Below are 8157 nucleotides of genomic sequence, written 5' to 3'. Positions count from 1 at the left end.
GGTTCAGTATCTATGGGGTCACTGCTCCTTCCCCTGGGTCCCGATGTGCACACTACTTTGTGTGTGCCCTCCAAGAGTGGAATCTCTGTTTCCCCCAGTCCTGTTGAAGTCCTGAAATCAAATCCCGCTAGCCTTCAAAGTCTGATTCTCTAGGAATTCCTCCTCCCATTGCCAGACCCCCAGGTTCAGAAGCCTGATGTGGGGCTCAGAAACTTCACTCCAGTGGGTGGACTTCTGTGGTATAAATCTGTTCTCCAGTTTGTGGGTCACCCACCCAGCAGTTATGGGATTTGATTTTATTGTGATTGCACCCCTCCTACCGTCTCATTGTGGCTTCTCCTTTGTCTTTGGATGTGGGGTATCTTTTTTGGTGAGTTCCAGTGTCTTCCTGTCGATGATTGTTCAGCAGTTAGTTGTGATTCCAGTGTTCTTGCAAGAGGGAGTGAGAGCACGTCCTTCTACTCCGCCATCTTGAACCCCTTATTTTTTTTAATTATAAAATATTTAATTAAAAAATTCCAAGGGGAAAAAAAGAATTCCAGGGACTTCCTGGTGGCGCAGTGGTTAAGAATCTGCCCGCCAATGCTGGGGACACAGGTTCAATCCCTGGTCCGGGAAGATCCCACATGCCACGGAGCAACTAAGCCCATGCACCACAAATACTGAAGCCCGCACGCCTAGAGCCTGTGCTCCACAACAAGAGAAGCCACCATAATGAGAAGCCTACACACCACAACGAAGAGTAGCCTCACCGCAACTAGAGAAAAGCCTGTGCACAGCAACAAAGACCCAACGTAGCCAAAAAAATAAATAAATAAAATAAAATTTTAATATTCCAGGAATATATAAATATAAAAAGTGGAAGCTCCCTCATTTCTTCACTTCTTAATCCTGATATCAAGGGGTTTATTTTAAAAAGTATTTGAAATGATTGTTTTCCTTTTTACTTCATAATATAACAAATGTTTATAATAGCTATTTAATATTCTATTAAGTGGAAAGTAAACATTTACCAGTTTAGTTAGACAATTCTCGATATTTAGGTTGTTTCCAATTGTTCACTCTTATAAATCCGTGATGAACATCTTTTTGCCCACAACTCTTTCCACATATTGAATTATTCCCTGAGAGAAGATTCCCCCAAAGTGAATGATTGGGTCAACGGAAATCAACATTTTTATGACTCTTAATAAGTCTTGACAGATTTCAAAGGGTTTTGTTAATTTACTAACCCACCCATAATCTCTTATGAGAAGGACTCTTCCATCATACTCTCATCAGCATTGGATTTTGATAATTTAATAGGTGAAAAGAGTTTGCTTCGATTCACAACAATCAATAGAGAGGCAGCTTGGTGAGTGGAAAGACCCTAGTCTTTGGAGCCTGACAGTCGTCATGGGGTCAGTTTCAGCTTTGCAGTTGGTATTGGTCAACAAGCTACCCGACCCTTCTGAACCTCAAGTTTCCTCATTTATAACTTAGATTATGGCATCTAACATGACTATGGTTGTGAGGATGAAATAAAAATGTATGCAAGATGCTTGGTGCCAAGGCAGGGGTAGTCTCCCTTCCTCTCCAGCTACAAGTGTTAATATTTTTCAGACCATGTGTCTTCTTGCACTTTCTCCTTTGTCAATCATCTGTGCATGTCCTTTGCCCGTGTACCTCTTGGGTTCTTAGTGGTTTCCTTTCTTTTTAAAATTAATTTGTATGGGTTTAGGAACATCAAGATATATTAACCCTCATTCTGTCATATTTGCTGTAAATCCTTATTCTTTGATTTTTAATATTTTTCTTTATACACAGTTTATATTTTTATAAAAACTCTATCCCTAGGGGTGGGATAGGGAGGGTGGCAGGGAGATGCAAGAGGGAGGGGATATGGGGATATATGTATATGTACAGCTGATTCACTTTGTTATACAGCAGCAACTAACACAACAATGTAAAGCAATTATATTCCAATAAAGATGCTAAAAAAAATGAAAAAAACAAAACAAAAAACCTCTCTCCCTTTTTCAGCTAAGAATTGAGAGGTCTCTGATAACACTGTTTACATTGGATAAGGAGCCCCTTCACTGAGGTTTTAGAATTTTATAGTGGTACTTTGGTATCTCTGGGGGGTTGGTTTGAGGACCCCACCCCCCATAGGTACCAAAATCTGAGAATGCTCAAGTTCCTTATATAAAATAACGTAATATTTTCACGTAACCTATAAGTATCCTCCTATATACTTTTTAAAATTTTTTTATTTTATTTTTTGGCCGTGCTGCACAGCTTGAGGGATCTTAGTTCCCCGACCAGGGATTGAACCCAGGCCCATGGCAGTGAAAGCGCCGAGTCCTAACCACTGGACCGCCAGGGAATTCCCCCCTCTCATATACTTTAAATCCTCTCTAGATTACTTATAATACCTAATACAATGTAAATGCTATGAAAATAGCTGTAAATGCTATACGTATTGTATTTATATAAATAGTTGTCAGTGAGCAGCAAATTCAAGTTTTGCTCTTTGGAACTTTATGGAATTAAAAAAAAATTTTTTCAGTCCATGGTTGGTTGAATTCCTGGATATGAAGGGCCTACTGTACATAAATATATTTCAATGAATTAGCAGAACCTTTGAGTGAGTAAAGAACCAATATACCATAATTTTCAAGTGCTCTTGGAATCCTTTTGGTCTTTGCCTCACCAAGCTTTGTAAGGGATACTTAGGAGGTACGATCAATACTTAGGAGTGTTTGCCCTGTTTGAGACCACTCAGCACCTTGGACGACACTTCCTGTACTTGGGGATCTCCCCCATCTCAAGTCCTGCCACACCAAGATAGAGGCCAAGACCTTGCTTTCACAGCCTCTCTTGTCTGTGGGGTGCAGGCCTATGACTTAGCACCATAAGTCAGTGGCACCCGCACACGACTTGTATTTAGAAGAGGAAATAAAAGGTAGCAGCACCAGATGGTGTCTACTTTTGTGTCTTTCAGACGCAGAAACCTGAGGTGCCAGTATCATGCCTGGGGGCAGTGGTGTTAGCTGTGGGGTCTGGGTGGAGCAGTGGTGGCAGAGGGGTTGTCTTTGCTGGAGGGCTCATTCCCGCAAGGTGATCTGGCCATTGTTCTCCTCTGGGGATCTTCCAAGTCCCTCCTGGAGATTCTGTGAGACATCTGATGTCCTTTAATAAGACAGAGTGGATGCGCATCTCTGCAACCAAGAACCCCAACTAACACAGGAGATTACTTCAGTCAGGATTTAACGCTTTTCTCTCCCCAAGAAAGCAATAGCAATAGTGCCTAGGACCTACTGAGTGCCTACAGTATGCCAAGAACTCTGTTAGGATATCTATATCTGTATGCCTATATCCACACATATACATATATATAGACATATACATGCACACATATACGTTCCTTTGACAGTTCTGAAAGTTACATATTATTGTCCTCATTTCATTTTTTAAATGAATAATTTTATTGCTCTTACTAAAATAACTCATGTTTGTTAAGATAAATTCAAGCAACATGGAAAAGCATAAAGAAGAAAGGAAAAGTACCCACGACCCAGTAACCAGCGTTAACATTTAGAGGACGCCAGGTGAGACAGCTCTCTCCGTGCTTGTAGACGGACAGTGGGGGAGAGAGAGAATAGGCGGAGATAGATAGGTGAGTAGGTATAATTTTTTAAGCATGAGATCACAACATAGAAACTATTTTTCAATTGGAACAAGACATTTAGTTTTTAATTTGAATTAACAGAAGAAAAATCAGCCAAAGTGAAAATGAAATGATTGCTAAACTTCAAAAGAATGTCTTTAAGAGATATTAATTCCAAGGACACTGATCCAAGATCAAGAAAAAAATACTGTGAAAATCCATAATAGATATGTTATTTTAAAAAGCTTATTATTTAACTTTAAACAGTATGGATTGATCTACCAGCTATGAATAACAAGGGAAAGAGCACCTTATTTTCCTATACCTTCTGTTTTTGTTATTTATATTATTTTTACTTTGTCAGGGTTTTGTAACATTCATATTCTATTTCCAAATCTTAATTCTTTCATTTTCTTAATTCCATGTCTTAATTCTCTATCTAACCAGATCCAACACATATCCCTCATAGCTTCTCCATTCCCCAATTCAGTGTTTTGGTTCCTCTCTTGGTTGGCAGGACTTCACTATGGAGTGGTTTTTCTTGGGTGCTGGGTTCCCTGAAATCTTTTCTTTTGGGCGATCTCTGCCTACTGCTTTGACTAAGAGGATAACCTTATAGATATTGCTTCATGCCTTCAAGCTTTGCATGTTGCTGTGAAGAAGTGTGAGACCAGCCAGATTCAACCCTCTCACAGGTGACTTCCTTTATATACATGACACTAACCTGGTCTTAAAAATGGAAAAAAGCCAACAACTACTAAGTTGTAGGAATGACATAGCTTTTTCAAGGCATTATCCTAGTGAGTAGTTCACTGGAGCCCAGGACTTGTATCTAGATCTGTCTCTAAAACCTGCATTATTCTATCCCACTGCATGACGATGCTTCTGTCTTGCGAAGTACAACCAGTGACATTGGGAAACGTTGGGAAAAGTGACAGCCTTCAGCCTCACTGGGCCTGTTTCCTCTTTTGTAAAATCCAGGGCTGGACCAGGGCTAGATTTAAAGGTTTTAAAAAACTAGTGATGTGTCCCAAACTAGTGATGTGTAGGGGACTGACAGAGGTGATTGCTGATGAAGCGTGGGTACTAAAAAATAAACTGCCATCTGCTATTATCATTTTTTCATAAAATAAGGGACATTTTTATAACTCAAAAAAGTAGAAAGGACATTGTCTCATAATAATGAGATTGTATTTACATTGAATAAATTAAGCTTTTTGAAAAACTCACTACTTATTCCATGCATTTGGCCCCCGCCCAGTGATGACTTCTTCCAGGACCAGAACCCCTCCACGGGCAGGATTTGTAAACCACTGCCTAGATGACCTCACTGAAAAGATTCCAGGCCTCACAGTCTATGATACTATGAGTAACAGTGAAACTTGTCCTTATTTTCCCAGGCAGGATGACTATATCCCAGTCCCTTGGTCTTTAGAAAGCAATTAGCCTCAATGTGAAATGGGGATCAACTGATAAGGAAGTGAGGGACAGGACACTCCACGTTATTTGATTAATATAGTTATCACTGAGCTAAATATAGATCAAGTTCTACATGGATTATAAAGTTTTAGCATGTTTCCCCAAACAACTTTTATCTTCTTGATGGTACTAGTATTCCTATGATAATGCCTTACAATGAAGTTTGACAACTACTGTGAAGTAAGCAGGAAGGAAGGGCAGAGGAATAAATATTCTAGTTTTATATGAACAACAAGACAGCTGCTTCAAGCATGCCTACCACGGAGCCTAACACACATATATTCAATGCCTGCTTCATCCCATGCTCAGAGCTAAATGATGTATTCCATCACTGAGATACACTTTAGAGACATCCTATCATTTAATCTCAGCATACCTCTGAATTAGGAACTATCACTATCGCTATTTTATAGAGGAGTAAACTCAGGATCCATTTGGTTAAGAAATCTATCAAGGGCACACAGCTAATAAGCTGTAGAGATGAGTTTCAAATCTAGGTTATTCTGGTTCAAAAGCTCATTCATACCACAAATTCTCACACAACAGGCTTGGAAAATATTAGCCACTCAATAAGTGTTTCTGATTTGAATTATTATAAAACAACTTAGTTGAAGAATCTTAATGAAATAAATGTTCCATGGTGTTGAACTAGGAATCAAGCAATTCACTCAAGGGTAATAACCAGTGTTAACGTTTTTTCTTGTTCGTGTCTAAGCCCAGTCAGCAATGAGGCTATGTTCCTCTTAGTCACGGGGTCCCAGGCCAATAGTGGCTTCATCTCAATAGATATTTCCATGACTGCTGAGGCAAGAGAAATGACCACCACACACAGCTCTTCTAGTGCCTTCCCAGAAGCGACACATTTCACTTCCCTTCACATTTCTTTGGCCAAAGCAAGTCACACAGCCGTATTTCAAAGCGGGTGGGGAAGTTTGGCTACCAGGTGCCTGACAGGAGGAAAGCTGGAAATATTTGGTGAACAGCAGAAAGCCCCTTCCCAACCTCCAGGGAACCACTCACCTGTTTTCTGCCCCAATGATCTTGTCTTTTCCAGAATGAAATACAAATGGAATCATACAGTGCGTAGCCTTTTATGGTTGGCTCTTGTCACTCAGCACAGTGTTTTTGAGACCCATCCATGTTGCTGCCTGTTGAGGTAGTTTGTTCCTTCTACTTCCTGAGTGGTATTTCATTGTATAGGTGTTCCATAATTCATCAGGTGAAGGGCTTTATAGTGTACCTTTAGTGTTTGCTCTGCAAATGCCTGCTTGAACTTTGCTACAAGAGATCTTTGCTAAGGGTTCCTGTTCAGTTACATGTCGTAGCTACATATTCATCCACCATCAGCTAGTCGTCAGCCTGCAGCTACTGGAGGGGGTAGGTCTCCAGGAACTTTAACTTCAATATACTTCTACTGTTGGACGATTTATCTACCCACTCACCTATTCTTTGTTTTAGTGAATGCCTGCTAGGTGCCAGGTACTGAGCATATCATGTTGAGCAGGACAGACTTGGTTCCTACCTGGACAGAGCTTACGATTTTTAACCCATTAATCCCTTCATGATATGGGGAGCAGGTTGGAGAAGGAGAGAAGGGGAAATGACAGGAAAGCTTGGATGGCAAGTCCGAGGTCTTCAGGACCAGTTACTAGTGAAATGACACATTAATCCTGTACTTGTCTGTCTTCCTTTTGGTGACAGGATGGCCCTATTGAAGAGAACCCATCTGTGTTCCGTTTCTTTGTAGTTTACAGAGTGTTTGCATATGAATTCTCCCTTTTCATCCTCACAACAACTCTGGGAGGCAACACTTATTATCCCCACTTCCCTGATCAGGACACTGAGGCTGAGAGAGCTGAGAAGACACTTAGGCCTCACATCATGATCGGGGGGAAAAAGAGCCAGGAAACTGTTAGGGAGTGTCTCGTACCAGCCGTTAGAGCCCAGGCCTTCTGATGACGCTATTAAGTTTTTATGAGGTCAATAAAAATCCACCTGCATTTCTTTCCCCTGGCCTCTCCCTTGTATCTTTCTTATCTGAAGTTCACGCTTGCCGCGTCAGGTGGCTTCATGTCGATACCATCCAGTTCTGGGGGTTTAAAGTTGTCCTGGCTGATCAATAGCCAAGACAGGAGGACTCTTCCCTATATAATCTATATATTGTGCCCCTTACCTTTCATTACTTCTCAAACAATTGGAAAATGACTGTGCACTGCTGGAGTCCTTTAAGTCCAAGGGTCTAAAAATATTTTTTAGATTTTTACTTACTGGCAAATCACCTCCGGAGGTGGAGGCTGCACATTGCCAGGTGAGATGCACACGAAGGACAAGCACTAGGGCCAGCTTGTGGGTGGACAGCAGAAGGTCCTCCAGTTTTCAGTCCTAAAGAGTTCCCAGGGGACAGTGGGTATGGAAATGCTGTGATGTGTACAATGTCTGGCTGAGCTGGGCAGGAACATGAACGAGGTTCAGTACTGGGTTCTGCTAAGGTCTCAGGTGGGGATTAAATGGTGGGACAGAAAGCAGTGTAGGGGGAGTCGGGTCAGGAGAGGAAAGTGCTGCTGCTTATTTCCATTCAGAGATGTTTGATGGGCTGCAACCCCGATCTAATCCGCCAAAAGGTCACCGTCATGTCCTGAGCTGCCATTATTGGCCTCTCCTAGTGCCAAGGTTACTGTCATAAAGCATCTGAAAGGCTCAAACATCCCTGCCACAAAAGGCACTCAAATCTCCAATAAGCAATTAATTAATGAACTAATATCAGCCAAATGGCCACATTCACCGGCCACGTAAGTCTAAGGCCCATGGCCTACCATCTTAAAGTTCTAGATTCTCTCCACCATAGAGCACAGATATGCTTACTCTCCCTTCTCCTGCAAGACATGAAGAGTGATGGTGGGAGGCATTGAGGAGGAAATCTTCCATGTCTGAAAACTGGTTACTGGCTCTCTCCAACCAGCAGAAAGAAAAGTAAACAAAAGCAGGTGCTATGCCTGATCCGTCTGCCCATCCATCCATCATCAAAAGCC

The sequence above is a fragment of the Balaenoptera physalus genome (assembly GCF_965194825.1).
Source record: "Balaenoptera physalus genome assembly, chromosome: 4".
In the NCBI taxonomy this organism is placed as follows: Eukaryota; Metazoa; Chordata; class Mammalia; order Artiodactyla; family Balaenopteridae; genus Balaenoptera; species Balaenoptera physalus.
Note: the sequence above shows the minus strand (reverse complement) of the source record.